The sequence below is a fragment of the Strigops habroptila genome, chromosome 16, assembly GCF_004027225.2.
Source record: "Strigops habroptila isolate Jane chromosome 16, bStrHab1.2.pri, whole genome shotgun sequence".
Classification (NCBI taxonomy): domain Eukaryota; kingdom Metazoa; phylum Chordata; class Aves; order Psittaciformes; family Psittacidae; genus Strigops; species Strigops habroptila.
In genome coordinates this window covers 3,942,779-3,956,725 of record NC_044292.2, presented here as the reverse complement: position 1 = coordinate 3,956,725, position 13,947 = coordinate 3,942,779, and positions in this window count along the sequence as shown.

The window sequence follows — 13,947 nt, the reverse complement described above, 5'->3', positions numbered from 1 at the left end:
GCTCCCTTCTTAAAAATGAGGGATTTACTTGATTCCTGAGTATTTGGGTGTCTGGTACACAGTGACATTTTCCTGCTCAGGGGGAGCGAAAGGGACCTTCATATTACTGTATTTAGACCTGCTGCTGAATGTGATGATTTCTCATGCCTTAAATGGACGAATATCTTCCCCAGGAGTGAGTGAGTGTGTGTGCGTCTCTCTCCCTCTCAGTCTCTCTCTCCACTGTTTAACGTTCACAAAGAACGTCACGTTTAGCTAAAACAGGGCAAATTTGAAAGTGTTTAAAAGGAAAGGCTTTCCTTAAGAGATGGCACTTTTTGTTTCTCCAAGCCAAGAATCCTTGTGAAATGAAAACACGACTGAATGCAGGGATGTGATGAAAAAGTATTGTCCTGCCTGTGTACATTTTATATACATAGAAGGTTTTGAAAATAGAAAGTGCCTGGACAACAGCAGTTGGTGAAATGTGGAAAATATGTTGCTGAGGTATGTGCCTTGCAGAGTGACTTACGAGGTTTACAGTACAAGCATCCCTGCGGGTTCAGTTTTCCCCCCTTTTCCTCCATGTTGCCAGTCTTCAATTCATTTACCTCAAGATTTCTGGTGCAGAATAAAAGGCAGTTTTCTTCAACTGCTCTCTTCCCTCCCTTAGTTTGTGCTTCTTACAGCCTTTACCAATTCAATAGGTCATTGTTTTTCCTTTCCCCAACCTGATGAATCCCAGAAATCTCCCATCATAGCCATTGTTGCTCAAAAAATCCAACTCTGGGCCTCTGGCTGCTGATAGGATGTTTGTGTACTTTGTTGAAGAGATCCAACCCACCAGCAGAGAATTTGGAAGAAGCCAAGGCCTTCTTAGCAGCAGGTATTGTTGTGAATCACGAGTTTTGTTCCTCTGTCTCGTGTTCCTTGTCTTTCCAGCATAGCAACAGTTGTAGGGTGAGTGTTTTGGTCCTTATGAACCATGTAGCCTGACTGCTAAATTGTAAGTAACTTCTTTGTATTTTGCTAGAAAAAAACCTACTTAGATGAGCTGCCCTGTGAAATGTTTAGCCCACTGGCCAATAGGCACTGGGAATGGCATCATATTAGCTGAAAGATGACCAGGTAGCAAACCTTTTATCTGCAGAACAAGAGAGACAGCAGCAGCAGCCACCCACCATCTGGCTGTATGCAAGTACTCTGTTTTCCTGTGTCATCAGCCTTTGTTTTGACACAGGAAGAAGAATAACACTACCCTGGTTGGTGAGTTCAGTGGGTTCTTACAGGTCCTTGATACCATACGGAAAGCAGGTGAAGGGAGCTTCCCCTGAACACTGTTATTTGACCACATTTCAGTGAAACCCTGTGAGCCTGTGCTCTCCCTCCTAGAGGAAACAATAACAGGCTGGTGCTTTCCAGTAATTTGAGGGTATAAAAGCTCCCTTTTCAGTAACTGCAAGAGGAATGTGGGGAACTCAGAATACATGACTAAGCAAGAAAGGGTTAAGAGAGGTATCTGCTGATCTTCCTCACCCCCAGGTGTGACAAATAAGTTCTATGTGCATCTTCATCATCAGAAGCAGGAAGGATTCTTTTATTGCCATTTTTGTGTTGAGGATGTAACCTAACAGTGTTGATGACCAGAAGGAGGAGGATGGACTGTAGGATCCCATGTAAACTTGCTGCTTTCCTGCAAAGTATTTTCCTTATAAGCGTGCCTCAGTTTCCACATGTAAAAAATACTGGCTGGTAAATGCAAAGATGTGTCAAAGACAAGCTGCAGACAAAGCCAACTTTGGGAACCAGGTTTCATGCTCACACAAAAACCCCAACCCCCATTAACTGCTGTGCCCTGGAGCAGGACTCCAGCCCCCATTGCTGGCTGTGCTTTGGAGGAGAGCAGTGCAAGGCTGCAGCATGCTGCCCAGCTGCCGCCAATGTCCCCTAATAGCCCTTACTGGGGGGGGGACAATAGTTCCTGGGCTGTACAGCTGTGTGAGAGGAGCTGCCCTGCCCTCCTGCAGCAGCCTGTGCTGGTCACTTGGCCATCTTATTCTGGTCTGGAGGCAGGCATTTTAGATCTGGCCTTTCCTTCTTGCAACTCAGGTGATTCTGCCAAGTAAGTGCTTTTAATAACTATGTTTTCTCTTGATTTTGTTTTCAGTAAACTGGGGGACCTGGGGCTTGCTGGAAGGGTTGCCAGAAGGTCTATCCTGATGTGTACTGCTGTATGTACATGGTATATACTGGGATGCTGCCTGGGGCAGAGAGGGAGCTGTGAAAAAACCTGGTGTGTGTCTACCCCGTGGCTTTCATTTGCAGTGCTTGCTACAGAAATGGAGGCTGCCTTTGCTTTTCCTTTGGTGGGGCATTGTGATGCTTGAGCAAAACAAAACCCAGGGAGCAGATCCAGAGTAGGTTTTTGTTGTAAACCTGTGGTATTAAGGTCTCCATGCTTATCTAGACCCTCCAGACTCAGCAGGTTGTGGAGTACATAAGTGTTTTTCCCAAAGGCTTTGACAGCAGGAAGCTTTGGAAGGTCCCTTCTGTGTGGTGGTGGTTTATGTGAAGCACAAATTGTATGTCGTGGTGACCCTGTGCACCAAAAAGTGATGTTAAGCTTGAGCTGAGCGTCTTGCAGCCTGGACTTGATCTCTCATACCAACAGGTTGTAAGCAAGTGCAGAGCAAGACAGGGGCTTGGCCTCCAGGGATTGAAAACATAAATTAAGGGATGCTGGGAGGTTGAACACAGGAAATTATTTACCTGAGGGTACAGGAGAGAACTTCCCACTTTCTTCGTTTTCCCTTGTATCATCTTATCCCAGACTGTGCTGCTTCCCACAGGAGCCAGCCTCTGTAGGCACCTTTAGAGCATGTCCACTTATTATGCTGATGAGAGGCTGGCTCTTAGCACTGTGTATCCTCTCAAAAAATGAAATAAAGTAGTGGAAATGTACCCAAGGTGAATTTTGGGGTATGAGGGAAGAGGGATGATGCAGATCTGGGCCCAACTCTTCCACGTGCTGTGCAGTAGGAGCTCTGAACTGCGCACTTGTGGATGGAGGGGCTGGCATGGGCTCTCCCAGCGCAGGGAAAAAAACAATCCCATCTGCAAAAGGGAGCAAGCACTAACCTAATAAAGGCACCAGCTGGACGGAGGGAAAACCAGCTCTTTGGGAAAAAAAAAACCAGCCCACAACCTCCTTTCATTAGAAAAATAATATATTTCATCCAAATAAGGTAAAAATATTTGAAATGGGGCAGAAGTGAGCACTAGGCAGCATCTGTCAGGCCCTTTCTGAAAAGGGGAAGATTATTAAACTCAATTACAATTTATTTTTGTAAAGTGTCTTTCAGACTAAAAATCTCCCCAAATGCTTTGCAAGGACTGCTCAGGGGTTACTTACAACATGGAGCATCTTAGAAGAACGCTCCTGTTTCCTCACCAAGCCCCCTGCTTTTCTGCATCTGCTGAAGGATTTAACCCTTCAGGATTTTACTTTTTTTCTTCTATGTTTGCACAAATAATGAGAGATGGTTTATGATGCTGGCTGCAAGCACATACCTGAAGGGGGGGGGGGGGGACGACTTGACATTGTATTTTTTCCTGGTTTAGGTAAAATACTTGCTTTTCTTTAGGACTCTGTCTCCTGAGGGAGAACGTGATTGGTTGGATAGGGCTGATTCAGAGGACCTAGAAGTACAACTCGCTTATTTGTTGCCTGTTTTTCCTTCTGTGCCTGTCCCATTGCCAGCTTGCTTGTCTGCCTCTCAGGCACTTTGTCTGCCTGGCATGTCTGTTCTGTACAGCATCCCTGTTGTTGGGTTTTCAGTGTTTCATCATGCCTGTCTCCTGATGCCTAATGCTCTCCTCTTTCTTTCTAACACTTCAGAAACAGCCTGCTTCCAACTTTATCCTTGCTTCTGTAAGTTAGTGCTGAGGTTTTTATCTGTGAGGAACTCGAGTAACACCTCTTTAAAATTAATTTCTTTAAGTGATTTTTAGTTGAACCAAGAGCATATTCTTGGGTGGACATTCTTCCATCTCTTTGAACAGATTGGCTTTACTTCAGCAGCTTCAACTGGTACATGCATTCACAAAAGACTCTGTGTGAAACTGCTGCAGCTTTCCTATGTAGATGACTTACTCTTTGCTTCTTTTCCCTCTTACAGTATCAACAGTAGATTTCATCTCTGCATGCCTTTTGCCTGTTTGCTTTGTATATTTTGTGTCTGTGCATTGCTGTGCCATAGTATCAATGCTTCCACTGCAGCAGCCAGCAAGTTTTGGGTGTGAGATTTGGGTTCCTTCTTGCTTCACAGTCTCTTCTGTTCCCCAGAACGAGCTAGGTGCAGCTTGATATTTCAACTGAAACTGGAACATCACACTATTGCATCTATTTCTTCCCTCCTTTATAATCCAACTCTCAAACCCACAGGCAGAGCTTGCTAATCTGTGTAAAATAGAGGTGCGGTGGGTGTCCCCTCTGTAGTTCTGCAGAGGGGATGATGTGTTAGCTGTGGGGAACCATCTCTGTGTGGTGGCTGTTAAGGCCTCAGTAGGTGCTGCCTCTGGTTCCCTTCCATCTCATGGGTGCAACAAGCTCCAGCTGAGACATGACTTGCAGGATTGGTGCCTGGTAGCTCAATGAACAAGCTTACTTCCTTGTGAGTGGCTCTCAAACTTGCTTTGGCCACAGACCAAATGGCTTTGTTTTATCCTCTTTAATGTGTTGGACTGTAGAGCTCTGATGTTTAGGCACAGCTTGGCTGTGGCCTGGGATCACAGGAGGGTCTTAGGGGCTGTTGGTGACAGCAAGGGCTCAGGGCAAATGCTGGTAGCTGGCTTCACAGCGAGAGCACAAGGCAGCACCCTGCCCTGTGGGAAGGGGGCAGGGAAAGGCTCAGCCTGCCTGTCAGATAAATCTTGGTCTGTTTACTTAAATCCTCAGTGTTTCTTCATTTGTTTGTTTAAGAGTTTCCCTGCCAAAAAAGAGCAAAAGGAAGGAGGGAAGCTGCCTCTGTTGGCCACCCCTCCCCAGCCAGGATGGGTCTGGGGCACTTCAAGGGCCAGAGCACCCTGCCTGCGCCGGGCAAGGTGAAGGGATCTGCCTCTGGAGGCAGATGTTCCTGTCTTCAGAGTGAACACTTGGCCCTTGGAAGGGAAGATGCATGTTAGGGACTCCAGTGAGCCCACTTCTTGCCCCAGGGCTGGCATGAAGAACTTGTCATCCCTTCTAACACTGCTGTACCTACAAATGCTGTTTAGTGCCTTTCTCCCCTCTTTGCCCTCACCCCTTTGGTAGAGACTGTTTCATTCAGAGTTAGCTGTTGTCAACTTTCAGGTGTTGATGAAGTTTGCTCAAGAGAGCAGAGAGAGACCCAAGAAGCAGGGGCTTCCTGCCTGGATGTTGGATGTCCACATAACTGTCAGCAACAGAGCAGCATCTTGCCTATCCTTGCCTTTTCATAGATACCCATAAAATATACCAGGTATAGTGAACATCCCACATGCAATTCCTTCACATGCTGCTGTGTGCTTTCACCAAAACTGGCATACTTTCCTTGCCCCCACACAAGTATTGGGCAAACCTGTGTGTTTTGCCATAGCTATGCATGTGCAAGTCTCGTGTACAGATGTATTTATGCATGCTCTCATCTTTCCAAGTTTGGTTACATTAAACTAAGTTCTGCCTTGGTTTGTAGAGAAAGACAAATTATTTATTTATTCATGTGTGTGTGCACGTGCATATGTGAAACTCCTAAAACATTCCCAGCAATCTACATGCCTTTTTTTGCTTGGAATAGGTACAAGCTGCTCGTTGACTTTCTGAGAAGTCTTTAAAGTTCATATTCTCCTTGAAGATGATGTGAGATTTTATTGTCGTGTTTGAAAGCTTCAGTCTTCTATGCAGATTGCATGCAGATTGGTTGGGGGGGATATTTGGTTATAGCTCCTCTCCTTCCCTTTCCCCAAGAGCTGCTGCTTTAAAAGGTCTTCGAAAAGGCACCTGCAGGTTTGTGAACACAACTTTGTGCCTGTGTGCAACAGCCCAGCAGTGCAAATGCAGGACTTGGCTGTGACACGAGAGGTTGATGCAGTCTGCATGTACCGTATTGTTGGTTCAGAACCTTCCTTCTTGGGACGGGCTTGTGCAGAACTGGGAAGGAAATTTTAGAGGTCAGGTGAAGGTCTTAGGTTTAAACATTTGGTCCACACTTCTATGTCATAATTCTTCTCTCTTGCTTTGTGTTATTATACTGAATGTTATTATACTGGATTATAATGCCCAGTGAAAATATTTTTCCAGGAAGTATCAAGGCATTTATTAGCTGTTGGCTAGCTGGTACTGGCTAGTGCCTGTCTTAGCTCCCATACCTGAGTAACATGGACAGTACTGAAAGATGGCTCAGTTAATTTTTTCTCCATTGTGTGAATGTTTTTTCCCCTTTTGTGTCTGTGTTGTGTCAGAATTTCTATTTCTGGTCTCTTGTCCTGTTACAGGGAGGAGGAATAACTCTTGCTAGTCTGCTAAGAGACCTAGGAGCCTCCAGTCCTGCCACCCCATCAGAGACATGCCCTATTTTCTCAAGAGTAGGGATCTCTAAAGCTGCAGCAGCACATGTGTAGTTCCCCTTTCCTGCCCTATAGATTCCCCTGAAACTGGGCTCCTGTGGACATCTCAGGCACACTCATACCCAGGGACTTGACCACTGCTCTTCTGTGCTAAAATCCTGCTCAGCTCCAAATTTGATTCTCTAATCTAGAGGTATAAAGATGGGCTTATTTAACAGAACCATTTCCCTAGCAAGTCTCCAGGTCTCAATGTTATTTAGCCTTAGGAAGCCAGTGTTGGGCAGTGGTCCTTGCAACCTGTAAGTTATGCCCAGTATGTGTTGTGCGTCGCAAGAGCTGCTTTTCCTCTGTACCAGTAAGCATCAGAACTCTGAATTTCCTTCTGTCTGGGTGTAGGAGGCATTGTGCTACTGGAGTAAATATCCTCCAGAGTTAGACATGCTTTACTACACTCTGTACTCAGCTGAGCAAGCTACAAGGAGGATTTGGCTGGGCACATGCTCTAGCTCTGCACACCTGATGGGGTGGCTCTGCATGCAGCTCCCTGTGAAATGGGCTTCACTAAAGGGGAATTAAGGTTGGAGCTGATAAGAGCTGGTAAGAAAGATTCCTGCAAATTAAATGAATGCCTACCACAGTATAAAAACTGTTCCTTGTAGGTCTAGGACATAAGGAGAGGTGTAACTCAAAGTATTATTTTTCTAGTTATTGCTAAAAATACCCTTGCTAGGCTGTCTGTGAGAAGCACTGGGATGAGTAGTGACGATCGTCTTTCCGAGCCACCGTGATGGCTATTACCTTCATTCTCAGCCAACGCTGATAATCTGCTGTCTTCATTTCTGTCCTCATTGGCCCTTACAGCTCTGGCAAGGACAGGTCTCCATGTGCTAAGGCTGGACTAGGCATGTTTGGTTAATGATGACATCTACAAACCAGGATGATTGGAAGCAGCGGCAGAACCATCTAGTCTCCCGTTCTGTGTCCTAGAATACCTTGAGCGCTGCTTGGTTATGTTTGAGGCGGTTGAACTTTTGCTGCCTTTGTTGGTTTAAAGTCCTGAATTGTTTGGAGAGGGGAAAGCAGTGCTCCTTGTTTGAGGTTTGTGTCTGGGCTGGTGCCAAGGGATAGTCCTGCTGTGGGTGCCTGTGCTGGTGGGTGCTGCAGGAAACTTGGTAGTGTGCTGAAAAGTTGATATCCAGTGTCTTATGTGAAACAGGCAGTGTAGTTTTGTGGCTGTGTGTAACTGCACTCACAAAAATGCTGTTCCAGGGGTACATTTGGTGTAATCAAAGAATGACACCAGCAGCAACTGCCCAGTTTTTGTCATGTTACAACCAGCAGCCTCGCTGCATGTCTGCTGGTTTCCATGGCTCACCAGCTGCAGCAGCTGGATGCAGAGCTGCGGATGCAATAGCGAGGTTTTGATTTGTTCAACTTGCAGCTTCTCCCATGACTTAGTCACTCTTTTATGAAGTGCAGCCAGAGTTCCACACAGAGCAGGCAAGTTCCAGCAAGAGCTTTCAAGCAGCGAGTCGTGTTGTTTGGGTCCCCTGTCGTCCCCCCCTGGAAACACAGTCATGTAAATATCCCATATGCTGTGGGCAGAGCTCCAGTGAGGACAAACCTCTGTGCTCCAAGGTTGGATTAGGAACATGTTCGGATAATGACATCTGAAAACAGGATGGCTGGGAGCTGCAGCAGAGCAACGAGGGGGCTTTGAAAGAGAGAGGAGTCTAATCCTCTCTGCTAATAAGGAGGCAGCTGCTGCCAATGCATCAGGCTTGGCAAGCGCTGCTCTGCTGCTCCTGGGCGCTCTGACGGGTGGCAGGTGCAAAGACGCAGCTGCTTTGAGATAGGAAGGGAAGAGCCACACAGGAGGGGTTGTCTTTGCTTGCTTTGGGTGAAACAGGAACACTGACACTGCTCTTTCCCCATCCCCAACAGCACTTTGGCAGGACAGGCAGCAGAGCAGTGTTTCATGCCAGGAGCTGTTCATCTGGCACCGCAGAGGCTGTGACTGAGGCTGAGAGGGGATGGATGCAGTCACCAGACACCTGCTGCTGGTGCAGCACCAGTTGCATTTCCAGGGCACTCAAGCCCAGCCTTGCTGGATGTGTGCAGGTCTGTGTGCAGTCTTCCTGCCTCAACAGTGGAAAAACAACTCTGGGGAGGGTAGAGGGTGTGGAGGGCAACACAGGGGCAGCTTTTGTGCTTGATACATGAACAGGTTTCCACAAGGATCACTGGGATATGTGCTGGCAACATCTTCCACTGAGGGGTGAGTACTCGGGGTCATGTTGGTACCTGGCAGGTACTGTGAGGGCAATTGCTTTAGAGCAAATGAAGTGCTGTGAATACACTTCTTCCCAGCACCCCCAAAGTAATTTGGATCTACTGCCTCATTCAGAGCAGGGATGCTGGTGATGAAAGCCTGTTCTAACCCACCTCCAGTGTGGGATTGCCCAGGCCCAGGATGCATCTTGGCTGGAATGGTGGGGACAAGCTGCATTGTGCATGCAGTGGTTTTATCTCATCTGTTGTTCCTTTACAGTCAGCACTCACACTTGCTGGGTCAGTGGTACCAGTGTTGCGTCACTGTGGCTGTCAGGACACCCTCCTGCTGATCAACAATCATCCCAGATGGCAGTCGCTGTACTTGGCAAGCACACGGTGTATGCAAGTTTCTGCAGCAGGAAAAAGCTACGGAGTGGCCAGGTAAGAAATGCTTTCGTTCAGATCTTTCCTGCATGGCATACAGCTGTACGTGTTCTTGCTAAGTTCTGTCAAAGCATAGAGCTTCACATTGCGTTTTAGTGGAGATTAGTAGATTTATTAGCCCCACCCCTTCTATGCAGACAGGCTGTTTCATTCATGCTCCTCATCTCTCTTTTGTTAGGGTGATAGTCAAATTGATTTAGTGGGCTTTGAATGACATTGTAAGGTTTCAAGTGCGTGTGAACAGCAAGCACAGTTCCGCCATGGATCCCCATCCACCACCCTGAGTTTGCAGGCCTAGGTAGGAAGGGAAAAGTCAATCTCTGATTCTAGATTCCAGTTTAGCACAACATGGAGAAGCATCATGTCTACCAGGGGCCCCAATGAGCACGTCAAGTAAAACTATAGGGCTGCTTAGAAAGCTTGAGGCCAGAGTCCGTATCGAGCACTGGGTTCCCATTGCACTTGGCACCTTAGTACTAGTGCTAAACCAGGGGTTGTTCTGATGGGTGCAGGACCAGACTAGGCTTTAAAAGACCCAAGCTGCTCCAAGACTTGTTAGCTCTTCAATAAATACACCACCTCCTCAATGAAGAAGACAACTTGATCGCTTAAAACGTTGGGGTTTTTTTTCCAGTTTTTATTGAGTGAAAATGTCAAACCTTGCATCAGTCATGCAAAAAAAAAAAAAAATCAAATAAATAAAACACATATATTAAATTTCTAATAGCACTAAATTCAAGTGGAAAAATATTCAGTTCTTAATAACGCAGGTGCTGAAGAGACCAGATTCAAGTAAATCAGAGCACACCATCCTGGTTAGGGTGTTTTTTTTTTTTTTTTCACTTTCTGCATTTTTGTCTCAAAACCTATATATATATCTATATATCTATATATATGTATATACATATAGATATATACACACACACATATATATGTGCATACATATTATTTTTATATTTATATATATACACATACATATTTATAAAACATTAAAAAGAGCATTGGTGGTTCAAGCATTTATTTCCCCCCCTCCCCCACGGAAAGAAAAAAAAAAATAAAACAACAACAAAACAAAAAAAAACAAAAAATTACACATTTAAAATTCAAAATGAGCTAGCAATGGCTTATAGTCCTAGTGTGCAATATGGAGATTACAAAAGGCTAGAATCCTCCCTCTTTGTCTTTTTTTTGTCATTTTTGTTTTTTTAAAGTTATTTTTTTGCTACATTGGAAAACTTTTTTTTAATTATTTTTTTAATTTTTTTTTCTTTTTTTTCTTTACAAAATTCCTTCCACACAGACTTGAATCCAGTTGAGTTTGTGGCTAGAATGAACAATCTAGTCAATAGTTTTTGATTTCATGGTTTTTTTGCTCTTCAGCAGTGAATGGTAGCAGACTCAGGAGGGTCCTTCTCAAGGTTTTATTTTGTTTGGTTTTTATCTTGGTTTGGACAGAACAGTTCCATTTCCTCCCTCCTCTTCCCCCTCCTCATAGGCTGTTGACTCGCCCTCTCTTTCCCTGGTCATTCTTTAAGCACAATAGCATTGTATTAACAGTCTTATTGATATGATCGCTCGAAGTGCAAACCCACCTCGCTGCAACAGGGATCTTTGTGCTGTTGAGGCCTCTGTTCAGAAAAGCACTTAAGCCTGGGCTTAAACTTGCGCCCTTCAGCCAGCATCTGCTTAAGAGTTTTGCCGAATTAAAGCCTTCACATGGCAGAATAAAAAGCTGGGTTTAACTTTCTTGACTTTTTGTTGTTGTTGTTGTGAATAGAGACATAGTAAGAGATTTACAAAAACAAGACTTGGAGAAGGTGGAGTAAGATGTGCTCTGGGGGGTATGGCCAGCCTGCTGGGTGGCCACTGTGCTGTGAGGGGCCAGGCCCTACGCCGGGGTCGCATTTAGCAGTAGCCTGTTGGGAAAGAAATGTCATTCCCTGTGCCAGCTCCCGGACAAGAGGTGATAAAAGTTTGAGAGAAAGGCTGAGATGTCAGGGAGAAGTAGGGTGCCTTGGGGGAGAAAATGGTGTGCATAGATCAACACAGGCCCTTCTGGCACGTTGAGCCACACAGAAGGACTTGTGAAACAGGGCCCCGTCAGCGCGGATCATGGTGAGCTGCACCGGGATGATATAAGGAACGTCCAGCGCCAGCTGGAGCGGGCAGAGCTACCGGTAGGTCTGTTACCCCTTTTCTCCACACACCTCTGCTCTCTCCCGCTGTTGTGCAGTGAGTCAGTGGAGTCTGGTGAGGTACGAAAGGGGAGAGGTAAAACTGCTGTGTCACGGTGCAGGTTCCCAGCTCCTACCATCAGGGAAGCAGCCTGGCTATCCTGAAGGGAAACCAGTGGCCCAGGGAGCCCTGAGCCTCGCCACTGAAACCAGCCTCCCCCTTGCCTTCAGCGTTAGCACCCTCTCAGGCAGGTTTTGTGCAAACCTGGCAGGATGGCGTCTCCAAGGCAGTCGGCTCGATCCTGCTCCCACAAAAGTCACTGATACACATGATGATTTCAGTGCTACAGAATAAACACATCTGGTTTGCAAGATGTGGCTTGTGTTACATCCAAGGATTCCTCCTGGAGCCCATCACCATACTATCTAAGTACTGACTATGGGAAAAAATGTACAAGTACAGAACCTGCAGCAAATGTTGTTAAAGTAAAACCGTTTTGCCCCATCCCCTCTAGAAATTCCAGGGCCTCATTCCCTCACTCTGCCCCAGGAACATGAGCTTCATCCTATTCAAGAATCAGGTTGTGCTAGAAAACACACAGCTGAGGGCAGGGGATATACCAAACAAAACAAAAACAAACAAACAAAAAACCCCCTATAAAAATAAAAGCCACACAAATAGCTGATAGAGGAAAAGAACTCCAAAAGAATTAAATAAACTACAACCTACTAATAACAACAGTTCATTTGTTTTGTTTCCATTTGTTTCATCTCTACAAAATTCAAGTTAGAAGTCGGAATCGTGCAGCTCCGCTCAGTGCTGGGAGGGTGAAGTCAGCCTCAACCCATAGCATTGAGGTCCTCCCTCCCCTGCCCCCCCTCCAAACAAACACTACATCGAAGGGAAAAACAAAGGAAAAAAGTAAAAACGAAAAAAAAAAGGAAAAAAAAGAGGAAAAATAAATTGCACACAATTAACCGTATCTAAGGGCTGTCCAGAAGGCAGGTGACCCCCAGCCCCTGGCGTCGGTGGCTTCTCGTTTGTTCTATCTATAGCAATAACCTTTACAGGAAAAATACTGTACAACTGCTTTTTTTTTTTTTAATCTTTTTTTTTTTTTTTTGCCTTTTGCAACATTCTCTGAACATTCTGTCCCCACATTGACACAGCTGAGCTGCTGCCTTAGAGCCAGACCTGATCTGCACCACTTCCTTAGGGAAAGAATTAAAGGGAGAAAAAAAACCCGACCTAAACTTCTTGAGGCCTTTATCTCTTCAAGGGGGGAACAAATCCTGGGGATCCCTTGGAGCTCGGGGGGGGGGGCCGGGGAGGGGGCGCCTGCATGGTGTTACAAAAAAAGAATTAGGTATTTTATGTAAAAAAGGGACAAACTTCAGACACCAGGAACCTTTTGCTAGGCTGGAATACTTACAAACTGGCACTGAAATAACTATCAATCAGCGTTAATTCACACAGCTAGTCCTTCTGGAGCCCAGGTGTATGGAGACAAGCCCTCGCTCAGACTCAAGTCAAACAGCTACTGTCTCACCTGCCAGAGTCCAGAGCAGTATCCTGTAGTGTGTGTTCCCAGCCTGGGCTGGGGAAATAGAGCAGGGAAGAACTTGTCACCAGGGGAAGCCCAAGCTGCTGGAGGTGGCAGGTCTCAACACAGTGTGGTTGCATTTGCTTATGCAGTGCCCAGGCTATTGGCCCTACTTGTCAAAATTTATCTGCATGGCCCCAGAAATGCTTTAATTCTTAGCTGGACTCACCTACCCTCAGCTAGCATCTCCCCCCATCTTCAGTTCTCCGTGCTGCATAGCTTGCAGCAGCCTCATGTTTTGTAGCTGCAAAAACCATGATGGGGCCAATAGCTACAGAACAGCAGTGTCCCCCCTCCTGCCCAGTGCTGAGCAAAAGCCTCCTCCAGTCTGTCCAGGACATCCCACAGCGGGGTCCTGAATGTGTGCTGCCTTTGCCTCCCTCTTCAGCAGCGCCTTCACCCTCTCCCAGAGTCAGCAGAGCATTATGAGTCCATGCAGACAGACGGGCTTGCCCATCCGTGGTGAAGGGCTGGGGACGAGGGCTTGGGGACCGGGGACATACCTGTCACTGCACGATTGCTTGATCAGAGAGCAAGTAGTTTTCAAGGCTGCTTTAACGGCTTAGGACGCTCTTCTGTGAACACGGTGCTCCCTGTGCTGCACCGCGGGACAGTGTCAGCTCACAACCTCCTGAGATGGGGATACTTGAAGCACCACAAAAACGCCTCACCCTCAACAGAGAGGAAGCACCTGGGAGTTGGGATGAGATGGAACTGGATGGGAGATTAACCCCAGTCCTCCAGTGTGACAGACCCTTTAACCGCCCGCTGTGCTCTTCCCAAGTTACTTCAGCTAAATTCCCTACAGGCAGAACAGCAGGGATGAGGAGAGGTGTCCTACAGAGAAAGTGTAGACTGAGAAAAGTTTTACAATATAAATAGCATTCAAA